The sequence below is a fragment of the Arachis duranensis genome, chromosome 6 (genome assembly GCF_000817695.3).
Source record: "Arachis duranensis cultivar V14167 chromosome 6, aradu.V14167.gnm2.J7QH, whole genome shotgun sequence".
Taxonomy (NCBI): domain Eukaryota; kingdom Viridiplantae; phylum Streptophyta; class Magnoliopsida; order Fabales; family Fabaceae; genus Arachis; species Arachis duranensis.
The window spans coordinates 46850183-46869385 of record NC_029777.3 but is presented as its reverse complement, the minus strand read 5'-3'; the positions used below and the strand labels follow the sequence as shown (position 1 = coordinate 46869385).

General features: G+C 41.2%; 1 non-coding gene across 1 annotated transcript; it reads right to left on the bottom strand.

Annotated features, from left to right (window-relative positions):
- Positions 1–14518: 14518 nt before the first annotated feature.
- Positions 14519–14625, bottom strand: LOC127740225 (small nucleolar RNA R71). Its single transcript, XR_008000906.1, has one exon. It is a non-coding gene; the product is annotated as a small nucleolar RNA R71 (small nucleolar RNA).
- Positions 14626–19203: the final 4578 nt, after the last annotated feature.

Genomic DNA, 19203 nt, shown 5'->3' with positions numbered 1-19203 from the left:
GAGAGGAATTGAATTTAAATAGAATTTTGGTTGAATTTTTGGCCCATGAGTGACACTCCCAGGAGGCTGCTCTGCTCTTGTGGAGGGCACAGCAGTGAAGCTTTGTGTGGGGATGCATGTTGCGTGCCAAGTGTGGGAGGGGCACCAGGGGATTGCCCTGCCATTGTGGAGAGCAGGGCAGCAGTGTCTTGTGCACGCCTTGCCTCTGCCCGTGCTGTGATGCGCACGCCCAAGCTCCCTTGTGTGCGCCAAGGATGCCCGTGTCATGCATGCCCATGTGCCTGCCAAGGGGAGTTCCCATGTTCGAACCATGGTGAAAGCATTTGGGGGAGCAATTTTCCTTGATTTTTCATGAAGAGAGCACGACATTGCCCTGCTCTCCAAGAGGGCAGAGCAGAATAATGAGTGCTACTTTGCTTTGGAGTGAGGCTCCAGCTTCGAACCTTGGTGGAAGCACTTTGGTTTATTTTCGCTTATTTTTTGCCCTTAAAGATGCCTTTCACTCATGCCTCAATTGTATGCCAAATATGGATTTCTATATATCGTTGGAAAGCTCTGAATGTCAGCTTTCCAACGCAACTAGAAGCACATCAATTGGACATCTATAGCTCAAGTTATAGCCCTTTGAAGTAGGCATGGTCATGCTGTGAACGCCCAGATTTTAACTTAGCGAAAATTTGCTTCCAACCTCACTTTGCATCACGATATTGCCCTGCTCTTGGCAAGGGCAGAGCAGTGTGCGTGCTGGTTGCTTTCTCCTTTAATTTGGTCATGGGTCACGCTTTTAAAAGCGTGGCCTAAGGCTCCAAAGCGTGCTCCAACTTCAAAGTGTTCCCCAAAGCTCTTTTTTTCTCCTTTTTTTGTGCTTCTTTGCTTCTTTTTCTTCTTATTTCCTACAAGATTTATAAAATTAAAAGATCAAAAAAATATATCATTTAAGCACAAAAGCATTCAATATTTAAGCACAAATCATCAATTTCTTGTATGAAAAAGCATAAAAAAATAGGTATATGATGACATATCATCAGGGATCAAAGATCTTCTCACAAAATCTAGCCACCCCCTATCTTGGGGGCTCAAGTCTCTTCTTCTCAGCTGGTTGGGTTTTCCATCTTTGTCATTGATTTACTGCACATTTAGTACACAAATTTCATTCAGGATTTCATCAAATCCTGGATCTGGTTGCTTCATCCTCTCCTCATAACTCCGAGTGGAGTTGATCCTTTTCACCATCAGCAAGTGGAGTTTATCCTTTTTACCATCAGCACCCTTTCTATGTTAGAAGGACTATAGTCAATGGATTTCCCCCTCACATAGCTAATATACCAATAAGTTTTCCCTGGCTGTGGCACGGCATTGGCATAAAACTCCCTTACTACACCTTTCACCACTTTCTTTGGTGGGTTGCAAAAGAGTGCCCAGCCCCTGTTGTTGATATCAATGTTGATCTCAAGGTGCTCATTCCATCCCAGTTGGAAGCCAATCTCTGGGATGATCTCCCTCTCACTCACCCAACCATAGGATTGGTTTTAGTTGAATGCTGAAAGCAATTCGTACTCATTGAAATTTGAGCTTGAGGAACCGGAGGTTGGTTCTTTAGTCTTTCTTTTCTTTGAGGTTGAGGATCTTGGTGGTGTCATTGGGTGGAGACAGAGAGAGAGTGTTTGAGGGTTCTAAGACAGTAATGGAGTGTTGCAAATAAACACAAGAAAAATAAAAGTTTTTCTCCAACACCAAACTTAGCACTTGATTGTCCCAATCAAGTAGAAAGATAAAGAGAAAGTGGATGAAAAGAATAATGAGAAAAGAGAGAGAAGGGTCTGTGTGAGTTTCTTTTGTGTATGGAATGGGTTTTGAAGTGGAAGGGAATGGGAAGGTGAGGGGATTTATAGGAGTGAAGGGTGTGGTTCGAATGGTGGGAAAAGAAGGGAATTCAATGTTTTCCCACTTGGGGAGTGGCGCCTAGCGTGGGAAGAGGCGCCAATCCTTATCCCACTGTGCCCTCTGCATCTGTTGAGTTCCAAAGTGAAAGTACGCTTTGACCTCCTTGTTATCTATCAAGTGGGCCCCATTCAATCTCCTGAAAAAAAGAAACCAAAAACCCCATCGGTAATGACAAAATAATCCTCCACATTCCTTTTCAATGCTAGTGAATGGCGTTGCAACTGATGGGTGTCCCTTGGGACACCAAACTTTATTTATTTGCATCTCAATAAATTGGGTTCATCATTGGGTTTTTAATGTGTTCATGGGGAAGAAGTAATTCCAATCCTTTCATATTCTTTGCTTCTAATCTCCCCTGAACACATTAAAATCCTCATTCAAGCCTCTACCAATATATTAAATACTTTCAAATTGAGTGGTATTGGGCTTGCCATGTGATCCTCGTATGGTGGTGGCTACACCAAACTTAGTCTCTGGGCTTACTTTTCAAAATTTAATTTATCCAAATGGTTGTAAGCCTAGATCATGTTGGTGAGTGGCCACACCAAACTTAGCCTTTTAGCTAGTTTTTAGCCCAATCACTCATCATTATTAGTAAATGCTTTCATCCAGTTGCACTTCCAAAAATAGGAGACAAATTAACTCATAAAGCTATCCTAACTATCAAAATTGAAATTAACTTCCTAAGCTAATATTCATAATCTACTTCTAATAAAATAATAAATCAAAAGGATATAAAGTATTGGGTGCTTCCCAACTAGCGCTTCTTTATCGTCACTAGCTTGACGTTCTTCCTTTTTCAGTTGAGGTGGTAGCTCACCCTTCTTTCATCCAGTGAGTCCCCCAGGTAATGCTTGATTCTATGGCCATTTATAGTGAAGGTTCTTTGTGTTTTGTCCTCCATGAGTTCCACTTGACCATAAGGATACACTTTGATGATGGTTAAGGGTCCACACCATCTAGACTTAAACTTCTCAGGGAAGAACCTAAGTCTAGAATTGTACAATAACACCTTTTGTCCTTCAGTGAACTCCCTCCTTGCTATCTTTTGATCATGCCACCTTTTGTGTTCTCTTTGTAGATCTTTGCATTCTCATATGCTTGGTTCCTAAATTCCTCCAGCCCGTTGAGTTGCCATAGCCTCTTTTCTCCAGCAGCTTGCTCATTAAAGTTTAGTAGTTTTAGAGCCCAGAAGGCACTATACTCAAGTTCAACTGGTAAGTCGCAAGCCTTGCCGAATACTAGTTGGTATGGTGACATCCCAATGGGGGTCTTGAAGGCCGTCCTGTAGGCCCATAAATCATTGTCTAGCTTCTTAGACCAGTCCTTCCTTGAGCTTCCAACAGTTTTTTCTAGAATCCTTTTTAGCTCCCTGTTAGAGATCTCTGCTTGCCCATTTGTCTGTGGATGATAAAGGGTTGCCACCTTGTGCTTGACTGCATATCTGAGAAGGAGTGCTTCCAGTTGTTTATTGCATAAATGTGTTCCTCCATCACTAATGAGTGCCCTGGGGACTCCAAATCTGCTGAAAATATTCTTTCTTAAGAAGCTCATTACGACCTTGTTGTCATTTGTGGTGGTGGCAATGGCTTCTACTCACTTTGACACATAATCTACAGCCTCAAGTATATAACTATCTGAGTAGGAGGATGGGAAAGGCCCCAAAGTCAATTCCCCATACATCAAATAGTTCTATCTCCATTATAAATCTTTGTGGCATCTCATTTTTCTTAGGTAGGTTGCCAGCCCTTTGGCATTCATCACATCTTGACACCAAGTTCTTTGCATCCTTGAAATTGCTTGGCCAGTAGAATCCACATTGAAGCACTTTGGCTGCTGTTCTTTTTCCACTAAAATGGCCTTCATATGCAAATCCATGACATTGCCAAAGCACCTCTTGTCCTTCCCCATGGGATATACGCCTCCTCAAGATCCTATTAGCACACTTTTTGAAAAATATGGCTTATCCCAGATATAGTATTTGGCATCTTTGATGAGCTTTCTCCTTATGTGTTTGTTGATGTTGGTTGGTAGTTCCCCAATGGCCTTGAAATTGGCTATGTCAGCAAACCAAGGGGTCTCTTGTATCTTCATCAATTATTCATCAGGGAAGCTTTCATTCACTGCAAGATGGTGTGCTCCTTCTTCTTCTTATAGGATCCTTGAGAGGTGGTCAACAACTTTGTTCTCTGCTCCGCTCCTATCCTTAATTTTGATGTCAAACTCTTGGAGTAGCAGGATCCATCTTATTAGCCTTGGCTTGGACTCTTATTTGGTAAGCAAGTATTTGAGTGCTGCATGATCAGTGAATATAATTACTTTAGAACCAATGAGATATGATCTAAATTTATCAAAAGAAAAGACAATGGCAAGTAATTCCTTCTATGTAGTGGTGTAGTTCCTTTGATTCTCATTTAGGACCTTGCTGGCATAATAAATGACATGCACCAATTTATCCTTCCTCTATCCTAAAACAGCACCCACAGTAAAATCTGATGCATCACACATCAACTCAAAGGGTAGATCCCAACATGGTGGTGCTATGATAGGTGCAGAGGAAAGCTTGTTCTTAAGTTCCTCAAAAGCTAACATGCATTCATTGTTAAAAACAAAAGGCACATTAGAGACAAGTAGGTTGCTCAATGGTTTGGCAACCTTAGAGAAGTCTCTAATAAACCTCCTATAGAAACCAGCATGTCCCAAAAAGTTTCTAATTGCTTTGACATTACAAGGTGGGGGTAACTTTTCAATTACCTCTACTTTTTCTCTGTCCACTTCTATGCCCTTTCTTGAGATTTTATGAACAAGGACCACCCCCTCTGTAACCATGAAATGGTGTTTTTCCCAATTTAAAACAAGGTTGGTCTCTTGGCATCTCTTTAGCACCAAGGCTAAGTGATGTAAGCAATCAGAATAAGTGTTACCAAATACAGAGAAGTCATCCATAAACACCTCAATAAACCTCTCAATCATGTCTGAAAATATAGAGAGCATGCACCTTTGGAATGTTGCAGGTGCATTGCACAGTCCAAAGGGCATCCTCCATGTAAGTAAAGACACCATATGGACAAGTAAATGAAGTTTTCTCCTGGTCTTTTGGGTCTACAACTATTTGGTTGTAACCCGAATAATCGTCAAGAAAGCAGTAGTATTCATGTCCAGCCAGCCTCTCAAGCATTTGGTCAATGAATGGTATGGAAAGTGGTCCTTCCTGGTGGCTTCATTGAGCTTCCTGTAGTCGATGCACATGCGCCAACCAGTCACTGTTGGTATCAGCTCATTCTTCTCATTTGGTACAACAGTGAGCCCTCCCTTCTTTGGAACTACTTGCACCGGGCTCACCCAAGGGCTGTCTGAGATGGGGTAGATCACCCCAGCTTGCTACAACTTCAACACTTCCTTCTGGACTACTTCATTCATAGTTGGATTCAACCTTCTTTGTTATTGCCTTGAGGGTTTAGCACCCTCCTCAAGCAGGATCTTGTGCATGCGCATTGATGGGCTGATCCATTTTAAGTCTGTTAGTGTCCAGCCTATAGCATCCTTGTGTTGTTTCAGCACTTGGATGAGTTCCTCTTCATGCTCCTTACTCAAGCTTGAGTTGATGATCACTAGGTAGGTGCTGTTGTCACCTAAATATGCATATTTCAAGCTTGGAGGTAGGGTTTTCAGCTCTAGTTTTGGTGCCTCTTCTCCATTGTTGTCTTTGTGGTTTGTCATGATTGAACATTCCATGGCTCCTTGTGGTGGTTCTTCACATGGTGTTTGTTGCTCCAATTCCATATTTCCTTCATATTGCTCTTCTTCCAAAACTCCTTGGACTATTTGTTCTATGGTGTCCACCATCATGCATTCTCTTACTAATTCCTTGGGATAACTTATTAGCTTGAACACATTGAAGACCATATTTTCCTCATGTAATCTCAAGACTAGTTCTCCTTTTTGCACATCAATGATGGCTCTAGAAGTAGTTAGGAATGGCCTTTGTAGGATAATTGAAGTGTTTGCCTATTCTTCCATATCCAGCACAACAAAGTCAGCTGGGAAGATGAATTCTCCCACTTTCACCAATAAATCTTCCACTACTCCATGTGGAAACTTGAATGTTCTGTCAGCTAGTTGAAGTGCCATTCTTGTTGGCTTGGCTTCCTCAATTCTCATCCTTCTCATCATGTTCAAGGACATGAGATTGATGCTAGCCCCCAAGTTACATAAGGCCTTTTCAATAGTGATATCCCCTATGATGCAGGGGATTTGGAAACTCCCTGGGTCCTTCATTTTTTGGGGGAGTTTATTTTGTATGATGGCACTACACTCATCAGTTAGGAATACAGTCTCCTTTTCTCCCTAGTTTCTTTTTCTTGTCATGAGCTCCTTTAAGAACTTTGTGTAGAGGGGCATTTGCTCCAGTGCTTCAGCAAATGCTATGTTGATTTGGAGCTTTTTGAAGATTTCCACAAATCTAGAAAACTGGCTGTCCTTCCCATCCTTCCTTAGCCTTTATGGGTATGGTGCCTTTGGCACATAAGGCTTCAAGATTGGCTTTGGTGAAGATGGGCTAGGGGCCTCTTCGTTTTTATTATTTTCAGGATTTTCTACAGCTTCTTCTTCATGGTTCTCCTGGTTTGGGGTGGCCTCTTCTACCACTTTTCCACTTTTAAGTGTGATGGCCTTGCATTCCCCTCTTGGGTTGGCCATGGTGTCACTTGGAAATATGTGTATAGGCATTGGGATTTGATTGGATAAGAACCACACTTGTGCTTCCAATTTTGAAATTGCTGCACCTTGGTTCTTCAAATTCGACCTGTATTCTTCTTGGTTGGCATCTATCTTCTTTTCAGCTTGTGCTTGCCTTTCCAAAAGGGTGGAAATAGCTCCTATGAGCTATGATGATGGCTGTGCTATTGTAGCCTCTACTCTCTCAAAGTTACCCTTGATTTCCCATGGTTGTGAAGTTGGGGGTAGTGTGTCTCGATGGTGGTGTGTTTGCTGGTTGGAAGGATATGATGTATGAGGTGGATTGTGGTAGGGTCTGTTATTGTTTGATTCATGGTTGGGGTTGTGTTTTTGGTATTGATTGGCTTGGTATGGTTTGTTATGATCTTGGTTGTGATTTTGTTAGTTTCCCCACCCAAAATTTGGGTGGTTCTTCCATCCTGGGTTACATGTCTTGGAGTTAGGGTCATATAGTGGTCGAGAGGTGTTATGCACATAGTTTGCTTGCTCACATTCACCTTCTGGTTCATTTTCTTCTTGGGGTTGTGCTTGAGCTTGGACAACTGCAACTTGATTGTTCTCCATCTTCTTGGTTAAAGCTGCCAATTGTGTTGCAATTGCCTTGTTTTGTGCCAACAAGGCATCCATAGAATTAAGTTCCAGCACCCTTTCTTTTGGCCTCTTTCTGAAGCATAGAAGTAGTCATTCTCAGCTACAATTTCAATGACATCTATGGATTCCTCAATGGTCTTCTTCTTGTTGAGTGAACCCCCTAAAGAGTGGTCCACAACCTTCTTCGATTCATAGGTTAATCCTTCATAGAAAATGTGGAGCTGCACCCACTCATTAAACATATCTGGTGGGCATTTTCTTGTTAGATATTTGAACCTCTCCTAGGCGTCATAGAGTGTTTCACCATCTAGCTGTCTGAAGGTTTGCACCTCAGCTCTTAGACTGTTGATCCTCTGTGGAAGGTGAAATCTTGCTAGAAATTTGTTCACAACATCCTCCCATGTGGTTAGGCTCTCCTTAGGGAATGATTCTAACCACTTTGTTGCCTTATCTCTGAGTGAGAAAGGGAACAAAAGTAGTTTATAGGTGTTAGCGTGTACACCATTGGACTTTACAATATCACATATCCTCAAGAATGTGCTGAGATGTTGATTTGGATCTTCTTGAGCACCTCCTCCATATGAAAAGTTATTTTGGACTAGTGTGATGAGTTGGAATTTCAACTCAAAATTGTTGGCATAGATTGTTGGCTTGAGGATGCTGTTGCCACAGTTTCCTGGATTTGGGTTGATGTAGGAGCCTAAGACTCTCCTCTCTTGCCCAACTTGATTTCCAGCATCTCCTCCAATATTTTTGTGCACTTCGTCTTCCATGGTGGTTGTTAGATCTTCTTCCACTGGTTCTTCTCCAACTATGCCTTTGCCTCTAGCCTCCCTCCTCAATCTAAGAAAGGTTCTCTCAGGTTCACTATCGAAAGAGGATAAAGTGTCTCCTCTTCTACCTATCATACAGTCAACACACAACAAGAAAAGAGTAAGTGAAGAAATCTCTTCAGTTAAAATTAGTGGTTAGCTTGAGTGATACAATTAATCAAACAGTTAGAAGAGTGAAAGTATAAACAATGAATAGCTAAAGAAATCTCAAAAAGAAGAGAAAGAAAAATAGACATTAGAAAGGAATTTAAAGATTACACTAGGAAATGAATAAGAAAACAGTTAAGGAAAAATAAAAATGCTTAATCTAGCTCTCCAATTAATTTAATCATTGTCAAATTCAAACCAATCCCCGGCAATGGCGCCATAAAACTTGATGAGTTTGAGATTCACTCCCTTCCTAATAATATTGATAAATTCGCTCTTGGCAAGCGCACCAAAATTATCGTCAAGTATTAACCCACAGTGGAGTGGGATCGTATCCACAGAGATTGGTAGATTTGAGCAATTTTAATTAATTGGTGAATTAGTCAAGCTCAACAGAGTAAGTTGTAAGTGCAGAATCATAAATGGCAGAAACATAAATGGCAAAAGAATAAAGGAAAGCAATAAAGTGCAGAAATGGAAATAGCAGAAATGGAAATAACAGGAATGTAAAGGGGAATGGGATTTTTGCATAATGTAAGTAAAGCTATAAAAGAATGGGAGAATTCATTAAGATCAGGGGATATTGTCTCTTTGGATTAAATCCAGCTCATATCCTCTTCAACCATGCAACTCATTGACCTCTTGGCAATCATGATTGATTGATCCCTAATCCCTTGGTGACTCAGTCTCTTAGATCTTGATCAATAGCCAATTCCTTGGTCTAATTGCTCATGAAGAGAGATATGCTTGGTCCCTGATTATACCACACATCATCACAGATCCAAGTAGAGGGATGATTGTATGTCACCATATCCAAACACTAAAACCCAGATTTTACTCAAGTGTGAGAAGGGATTTCTAGCATGGTTTCATGTTTCCTTTTCCAAGGTTCCCATGAAACTCATTTTGCATTCAATCTCTTTTCCAAGTTAATTGAACACTAAGCATGAAAATCGAAATTCCTTCTAGCAAATCAAAGAGAAGATGAAGAGAAGAAGAAATTCACTATCATTAATCCATCAAGTACAATAGAGCTCCCTCTCTCAATGAGAGGGAATTTAGCTACTCATAGCTCAGAAAGAAAGTACAAAAGATGGAAGAGATGAAGTGTGAAAAGTGAAAAGTGCAAAGTGAATTCAAAACTAAACTCTGTGACTTGTTAACCCTTTTTCCAATACTTCCAAGGGTATTTATACTACTCCTAGATCTATAAATAAAGGAAATTACAAAAGGTGAAAAGAAAATTACAATTTTGGAGGGAAGAGAAACTCAACAGACGAGATCTTCCAGCTGGCATGTGACTGACGCTTCTCTGGCGTGTTGTGCTCCCTCTGTTTCTGACTTGGCGTGCCATGCCTCACCATTCAAGTGGTACGCCGTCCTCTGTTTCAGCCCTGGCGTGCCACGCCTTCGAGCCAAAGTGGCACGCCCAGGATATTTTAATTGGCCCAAGCAACCTGGCGTGCAACGCCTTTGACACCAAGTGGCATGCCCAAGGTCATCTTTCTCATCTCCATGCTTCTGGAAATTTGTACCAGCGTAGCACACCCAGGGTCTGGCGTGCCACAACCCTCTTAAAGCTTCACCCTCTTGCTGGCATGCCACGCCTTGTCATCTAAGTGGCACGCCTGAGTTCACTGGCTTCTCTTCTTCCTCTCTGGAAAATACTACCAGCTTGCCATGCTATGAGACTGGCGTGTCACACCCTTCATTTGCTTCATCTTCTTGCCGGCGTGCCATGCCTCACCTCCCAAGTGGCACGCCCAAGTTCATTGGTCCTTTAATTCCTCCTCTGGAAAACACTACCAGCGTGCCACGCCATGAGACTAGCGTGTCACGCCCTTCATTTGCCTTGGTCCCAGAGGTTGGCGTGCCACACCTGGATGTTCAAGTGGAATGCCAAAGTGGGATGATTGAGCTGGCGTGCCAAGCCTTTGATACCAAGTGGCACGCCCAGCTCTAATTGGCCTCCTTAGGTGCTGGCGTGCCACGCCTCATCACTCAAGTGGCACGCCTTAGTGGGACTTCTTGAGCTGGCATGCCACGCCTTCGATACCAAGTGGCACGCCCGGCTTTTTGCATTGTCTTCCTATTCACTGGCGTGCCACGCCTTGTTGCTCAAGTGGCACGCCCAGACTTCATTTGCCTTCAGCCCCTTCTCTGGACTTTTGTACCAGCATGCCACGCCATGTTGCTCAAGTGGCACGCCCATTCAATTGTGGGTCATTTAGGCTTGGCGTGCCATGCCTTGATCCTCAAGTGGCATGCCCAAGTGAACTCTGGAGCTAGCGTGCCACGCCTTCGATACAAAGTGGCACGCCATAGTGATGGTTCTTCTAATAATGAATTGGCGTGCCACGCCAATACATTTTTGTGGCGTTTGTTCCAAGTGGCACGCCTGCTTCACACGCCCCACTTGTTTTGTTATTTTCTTACCCATTTTTATGTCTTTTCCACCTGAAATTCAGCACAAACTCATTTCAAAGCAATGTACTATGATATTCATTAATTAAGGCACGAATTGCAAGGATCAAATGAGATTATGCCTCTTTTATGGTCCTTTTTATGCAAGAAAAAGGGTAGATGATGCAAGTCATCAGTGCCACTTGGGATCAAAGGCGTGGCACGCCATGCTAACAAAAGCCCAACAAAAGCCTGGGCGTGCCACTTGGGCTCGAAGGCGTGGCACGCCAGGCTAGCCAAGGCTCAAGAAAACCCTGGGCATGCCACTTAGGATCGAAGGCGTGGCACTGGCGTTAGGATTTTTGCTAGTAAAGAATTTTATAAAAATAGTTATGTTGTAAGTATAGCTTCTAAACTAACAAAAAATCCTTTCGTACAAACGTTGGTTGTCACAAGTAACAAACCCAATAAAATTTATAAACTCAAACCTCGGGTCGTCTTCTCAAGGAATTATAGGGAAGTATGATTTATTACTGGTTATGGAAAAATAGTGTTTTGGGTTTTGAAAAGGGTTTTGAGCAAGAGAAATGGTTTGCAAAAATTAATAAAGTAATAACGAAGAAATCTCTTGGCAAGGTGTGAAAACTGGAAGTTCTATCCTAATTATCCTTATCAATGGTGATGAAAATTATAATTCTGCTACCACTAAGTCAACCTCTAACTATGAAGGTCAGTTAAGTAGACAAATTAATTTAACACCTAAAGTCCTAGTCAACTCCTTAAGGAAAGACTAGAGTTATAGGAATCTAAATTAATCAGCAAGGATGATAATTATCAATCACGATGAGTTTGATAACTTAAGAGTTACCAATTAATCAACCAAAGCCAATAGTAAATAATCTAAATTAAAATTAAGGAAAAGCAATCATGAGTCTAAAATACCTCAAATTATATTTAAATAAAGTTGTCAATCCTAACATGGACAAGTTCATAAACCAATTGGGCAACATGAATAATTCAACAAATAAGAGAAGTCAAAATAAAAAGATATTGAACTTGATAGAAAGATGAGATAAAAATATTCCTAAGTCCTTTAAGAGGAGTTCTAATCCTTAATCCTAAGAAAGAGGAGAGAACCTCTCTCTCTAAAAACTACATCTAAATCCTAAAACTATGTATGAATCCAGTATTCTCTATCTAATCTCTGCATGCTCATGAATGGATGAATTCCTCCATTTATAATCCTTCAATCTGTGTTCTCTGAGCTTGGATCTAGGCCAAAAGGGGCCCAGAATTTGCTGGAAATGAGATCTACAAATTCTGCAGATCGCGCACGTCATGCATCCGCGTGGGTCACGCGGTCGCGTCATTTGGAGTGTTGCTCTTCCACACCGTCGCGTCAATCATGCGCCCGTGTCAGTTGTATTTCGCAAGTTACGCGTTCGCCGCATCCATGCGTTCGCGTCGAATCTCTTTAGCGTGAACCACGCGTTCGCATCGTCCATGCGGAGTGTCACTGCCCGTTTCTCCAAGGACTATAATTTGTGCTTTCCTTCCATTTTGTATGTTTCCTTTCCATTCTTTAAGTCATTCTTGCCCTATTAAACCTAAAAGTACTCAACACACAAATCACGGCATCAAATGGTAATAAAGGATAATTAAAATTGATAATTTTGAAGCATAGAAAACATGTTTTCTCATACATCATATTCTAAGAAAGGAATTGTAAAGCTATGCAAATTCATATGAATAAGTAGGTGAAGAGTTGATAAATCATTTAATTTAAGTACAATATATATCATAAAATATGGGTTTATCAGGCACGCCAGGGACATCAACACAAAGGGACGTGCCACTTAAGAGCTGGGCATGGTGCGCCAAGCTTAAATTGGAGCTGGGCGTGGCACGCCACTAAACCGCCGGTCACACGCCAGACACTGGAGGTCACGTTTATTGATTTTTCTTTTCCCTCTATTTGTAATTTTCTTTTCTTTTTGTATTTTTTTATTTCTAGTAGCAGGAGTAGTATAAATAAGCCTTGAAAGTACTGAGAAGGGGGTTGTTGTAAGTGGTATTAGAGTATCTTTCGTTAAAAGCATAGTAAGATTTACTTTTCATTTTCCATCTCTTGTATTTTTTCTTTAGCTATGAGTAGCTAACTTCTCTCTCATTGAGAGACGGAGCACTATTGTACTTGATGGATTAATGATAGTAAATTTCTTCTTCTCTTCGTATTCTCTTTGATTTGCTAGAAGGAATTTTGTTTTAATGTTAGTGTTCAATCATCTTGGGAAAGAGGTTGAATACAAAATGGGTTTCATGGGAACCTTGTAAAAGGAAACGTGAAACCATGCTTGAAATCCCTTCTCACACTTGAGTAGAATATGGGTTTTGGTGATTGGATATGGTGACATATAATCCACCCTCTACCTGGACCTATGATGATGTATGGTATAATAAGGGACCAAGCATATCTCTCTTCATGAGCAATTAGACCAAGAAATTGGCTGATTATCAATATTTGAGAGATTGAGTCACCAAGGGATTGGGGCTCAATCAATCATGACTGCCAAGAGGTCAACGAGTTGCATGATTGAAGATGAAATGAACTAGATTCAATCCAAAGAGAACAATATCTCCCAATCTCAATGAATTTCCCTATTCTTATCTTCCACATTCTTTATAGTTTTGTTTATAATTCTGTTAATCCCCATTTCCATTTACAATTCAGTCATTTATATTTCTACATTTTACATTCTCGCCATTTCCTTTTATGCACTTTATTTCATCCCTTTATCTTTGAGTCAATTAAATTCTTGCTCATTTACGATTCTGCAATCCTACCCTATATTGCTCAACTTGACTAATTCACCAATTGATTAAAATTACTCAAATCTACCAATCGCTGTGGATACGATCCCACTCCTCTGTGGGTTATTACTTGACGATAATTTGGTGCAATTGCCAAAGAACGAATTCATAATCAAAAACTTTGTTGGGTGTGAATTCCGGTCATCAAGTTTTATGGCGCCGTTGCCGGGGATTGGTTTGAATTTGACAATTACTAAATTGATTGGAGAGCTAGATTAAGCACTTTAATTACTTTGTTATTTTCTTTTCAGTTTCTTTTCTCGTCTCTTATTTTGTTTTGCTTTCGCTTTAGTCAGTTATGTTACTCATTGTTCATATTTCCATTAGTATCCTATTAACTGTTTAATTAATTGCATCAACCAAGCTAACCACTAACCACAACAAGTATTTTTGCTTCACTTATCCTTTGCTGGCTATTTGTTGAATGTATGATAGGTAAAAGGGGAAAGACTTCATCCTCCTTCAATAGTGAACCTGAGAGGACCTTCCTTAGATTAAGGAGGGAAGCAAGAGGCAAAGGCATAGTTGGAGAGGAAGTAGTGGAGGAAGATCTGAGAGCTACTATGGAGGAAGAGGTGCATAACCATGATGGAGAGGAAGCTGGCAATCATGTTGGGCAAGAGAGGAGAGTTTTAGGCTCCTACATCAACCCAAATCCAGGAAACTGTGGCAGTAGCATTCTAAAGCCAACAATTCATGCTAACAACTTTGAGTTGAAACCTCAACTAATCACACTTGTCTAGAACAATTATTCATATGGAGGGGGTGCCCAAGAGGACCCAAACCAACATCTCACTACATTCTTGAGGATTTGTGACATTGTAAAATCCAATGGTGTACACCCTGACACCTACAAGCTACTTTTGTTTCCTTTCTCACATAGAGATAAAGCAGCAAAGTGGTTGGAAGCATTTCCCAAGGAGAGTTTGACCACTTGGGAGGAAGTTGTGAACAAGTTTCTATCAAGATTCTACCCTCCACAGAGAGTCAATAGGTTGAAAACTGAGGTGCAAACTTTCAGACAGCAAGATGGTGAAACACTTTATGAGGCCTGGGAGAGGTTCAAAGACTTAACAAGAAAATGCCCTCTGGATATGTTCAACGAATGGGTTCAACTACACATCTTCTATGAGGGGCTATCATATGAAGCAAAGAAAGCTGTGGACCACTCTTCAGGGGGTTCACTCAACAAGAAGAAAACTATTGAAGAGGCCATAGATGTTATTGAGACTGTAGCTGAAAATGAGTACTTTTATGCTTTAGAAAGAGCTCAAAAGAAAGAAGTGCTGGAACTCAACCCTATGTATGCCTTGTTAGCACGAAACAAGGCAATTGCAGCACAATTAGCAGCCTTAACAAAGAAGGTAGAGGCGAGCCAAGTCTCAGCTGTTCAAGCTCAAACACCACCTCAAGAAGAAGATCCACCAGAAACCGAATGTGAATGGGAACAAGCAAATTATGTAAACAACCCATCTAGACCACCATATGATCTAAACTCTAAGACATATAACACAGGTTGAAAGAACCACCCATGTTTTGGATGGGGAAACCAACAAGACCACAAACCATACCACTCTAACCATCACAACAACCATAACTCTAACAACCAATCAAGCAACAACAGACCTTATCACAACTCATAAAACACATCATATCACCCTATACAGCAAACACATAACAACCACCCCCAAGATGCATCAACCCCCACCATACAACCATGTGAAACCAGCAGTAGTTTCAGAAAATTGGAGGCAGCCATCGCTCAATTGTCAACACAATTGACAGGGACTTTCTCCACTATTCTAGAAAGACAGTTGCAGCCTGACATAAAGATAGATGCTAACCATGAAGAGTTCAGGTCTAACATAAAGAATCAAGAGGCAGCAATTTGAAATACCTATGCCCACACATACTTTTCCTAGTGATACCATGGCTAACCCAAAGGGAGAGTGCAAGGCCATAACACTAAGGAGTAGAAAAGTTGTGGAAGAAACGCCCACAAGTCAAAGCCACCAGGAGGAAGAAAGGGCAAAAGAACCTGAAATCAAGAAGAAAGAAAAGACCTCTACACCATCCCCACCAAAGCAAGTTCTAAAGCCTTATGTGCCACAAGCACTCTATCCACAAAGGCTGAGGAAGGATGGAAAGATAGCCAGTTCTCTAGATTCCTAGAAATCTTCAAGAAGCTCCAGATCAACATACCCTTTGCTGAGGCACTAAAGCAAATGCCGCTCTATGCTAAGTTCTTAAAGGAACTCATAACAAAGAAAAGAAACTGGGGTGAGAAAGAAACAGTGGTACTCACTGAAGAGTGTAGTGCTATAATACAAAAGAAGCTCTCCTAGAAATTGAAAGACCTTGGGAGTTTCCAAATCCTCTGTGTCATTGGGGATATAAACATTGAGAAGACACTATGTGATCTCGGAGCTAGCATAAACCTCATGTCTTTGGCTATGATGAAAAGGATGAGAATAGAAGAGGCCAAACCAACAAGAATGGCACTTTAATTGGCTGAAAGAACCTTTCAATTTCCTCATGGTATGGTGGAAGATCTATTGGTGAAAGTGGGGGAGTTCATCTTCCCAGCTGATTTTGTTGTGCTTGATATGGAGGAAGAAGCCAACACATCCATCATTATAGGAAGGCCATTCCTAGCTACTGCTGGAGCCATAATTGATGTTTAAAAAGGGGAGTTAGTCTTGAGATTACACGAAGAGAAGATGGTCTTTAATGTCTTCCTACCCCAAAGAATCCATTGGTGAATGCATGATGGTGGACACAATTGAGACCCTAGTTCAAGAGGTCCTAGAGGAGGAACAATGTGAAGAAACCCAAGAGCAAGATCAACAAGTCTCAAGTGGTGAGCCACCACAAGAGACTATGAAAGGACAAATCATGCTCGACAAGACAAAGAAATTGGAAGTGAAGGCACCAAAGTTGGAGCTAAAAGCTCTACCCCCAAACTTGAAGTATTCCTATTTGGGTGATAACAACACATACCCAGTGATCATCAATTCAAGTTTGAATGAACAACAAGAAGAAGAGCTGATCTAAGTGCTAAAACAACACAAGGAAGCCATAGGAGGACACTTGCAAATCTAAAAGGAATCAATCCTTCAATGTGCATGCATAAAATCCTACTTGAGGAAGGTGTGAAGCCCTCAAGACAACAGCAGAGAAGGCTAAATCCAACAATGAATGAAGTAGTCCAAAAAGAGGTGTTGAAACTATGGCAAGCAGGGGTGATTTACCCCATCTCAGACAGCCCTTGGGTAAGCCCTGTCCAAGTAGTTCCCAAGAAGGGAGGGATCATTGTTGTGCCTAATGTGAAGAATGAGTTGATACCAACATGAAAAGTGACTAGTTGGCGCATGTGTATTGATTATAGAAAGCTCAACGAAGCCACCGGGAAGGATCATTTCCCCTATCTTTCATGGACCAAATGCTAGAAAGACTTGCAGGACATGAGTACTACTGCTTCTTGGACGGTTATTCTGGCTATAGTTAGATTGTAGTCTATCCCAAAGACCCAGAGAAGACTTCCTTTACTTGTCCTTTTGGTGTTTTTGCTTATAGGAGAATGCCCATTGGATTGTGCAATGCACCCGCAACATTCCAAAGGTGCATGCTCTCCATATTTTCGGACATGATTGAAAGGTTCATAGAAGTATTCATGGATGACTTCTCTATGTTTGGTGATTCATATTCTAAGTGCCTACACCACCTTGCTCTATTGCTGAGGAGATGTCAAGAAACCAACCTGGTTTAAACTGGGAAAAGTGTCATTTCATGGTCACTGAATGGGTGGTTCTTGGACATATAGTCTCCAAAAAGGGCATTGAGGTAGACAAAAGATAGAAGTGGGGCAGAGAACAGAGTAGCCAATCACTTGTCAAGAATCCCACATGAAGAGGATGGGGCATATCAATTTGAAGTGAATGAGAGATTCCCTGATGAACAGTTGATGATGATTTAAGAAAGCCCTTGGTTTGCTGATATAGCTAACTTCAAGGTTGTTGGGGAATTGCCTACCAACATCAACAAGCACATGAGGAAGAAGCTACTCAATGATGCTAAACATTACATATGGGATGAGTCCTACTTGTTCAAAAAGGTTATTGATGGAATCTTGAGGAGATGTATCTCACAAGAGGAAGGAAAAGAAGTGTTGTAGCAATGCCATGGATCTGCATATGGAGGCCATTTTGGTGGAGAAAGAATAGCAACAGAGGTGCTCTAATATAGATTCGATTGGCCAACAATATTCAAAGATACTAAGGAATTGGTGTCAAGGTGCAATGAATGCCAAAGAGCTGGCAACCTACCCAAGAAGAATGAGATGCCACAGCAATTCATACTAGAGCTTGAGCTGTTTGATGTATGGAGACTTGAATTTATAGGTCCCTTCCCCACCTCATATTCAAACAAGTACATTCTCGTGGCAATGGACTATGTATCTAAGTGGATGGAGGCCATTGCAACCCCAACAAATGACAGTGGGATAGTTATGAACTTTCTTAGGTGCAACATCTTCAGCCGATTTGGAGTCCCCAAAGCTCTCATTAGTGATGGAGGAAGCCAGTTCTGCAACAGACCATTGGAAGCTCTCCTCTTGAGATATGGAGTGAAACATAAGGTTGCAACACCTTATCACCCTCAAACAAGTGGGCAGACAGAGGTATCCAACAGAGAACTAAAGCGAATATTAGAGAAAACTGTGGGAGCTTCAGGAAAGGACTGGTCACAGAGGTTGGACGATGCTCTTTGGGCATATAGGACAGCCTTCAAAACACCAATAGGGATGACCCCATATCAGCTGGTGTATGGGAAGGCATGTCACCTACCTTTTGAGCTCAAACACAAAGCTTTTTGGGCACTCAAGCTACTAAACTTTGATAGTAATGCTGCTGGGGAGAAAAGGATCTTGCAACTGCAAGAATTAGAAGAGCACAGATCTCAAGCATATGAAAGTGCCAAAATCTATAAGGAAAAAGCTAAGAGGTGGCATGATCAAAAGATAGCAAGAAGGGTTTGTAGAAGGTCAAAAGGTGCTACTATACAACTCAGACTCAAATTCTTCCCAGGGAAACATAAGTTTCGATGGTCAGGACCTTTTACCATCCTTAAAGTATCCCCCTACGGTCATGTAGAGCTCATAGAGGACAAAACACAAAGAACTTTTACTGTGAATGGCCATAGACTCAAGCACTACATGGGAAGCGCTTTAGATGAGAGGAGAATAAGCTACAACCTCAACTAAAGAGGGAGGAATGTCAAGCTAATGACATTAAAGAAGCGCTGGTTGGGAGGCAACCCAACATTCACATCCTTTTAATTGATTGCTTTCTAGAAGTAACTTCAAAATTGCCAATGTAGATAGCTTAAGTTTTAGTTTCATACTTTTATTTCCCTTGCTTTCTAAGAATAGATTAGGTAGCTTAGATATCAATTCCGATGTTTGATAGTTAGTCATTTTTCAATCTGTTTTTTTTCTTTGTTTTCTTTCCCTGAAAATGCAAGTTGATGAACACACTTATTGATGATGAGTGATTAGGCCGGGAATTAGCTAAAAAGCTAAGTTTGGTGTGGCCACTAACCTACTTAATCTAGACTTACAACCCTTTTTGAATGAATTAATTTTGAGAGTAAGCCCAGGGATTAAGTTTGGTGTGGCCAC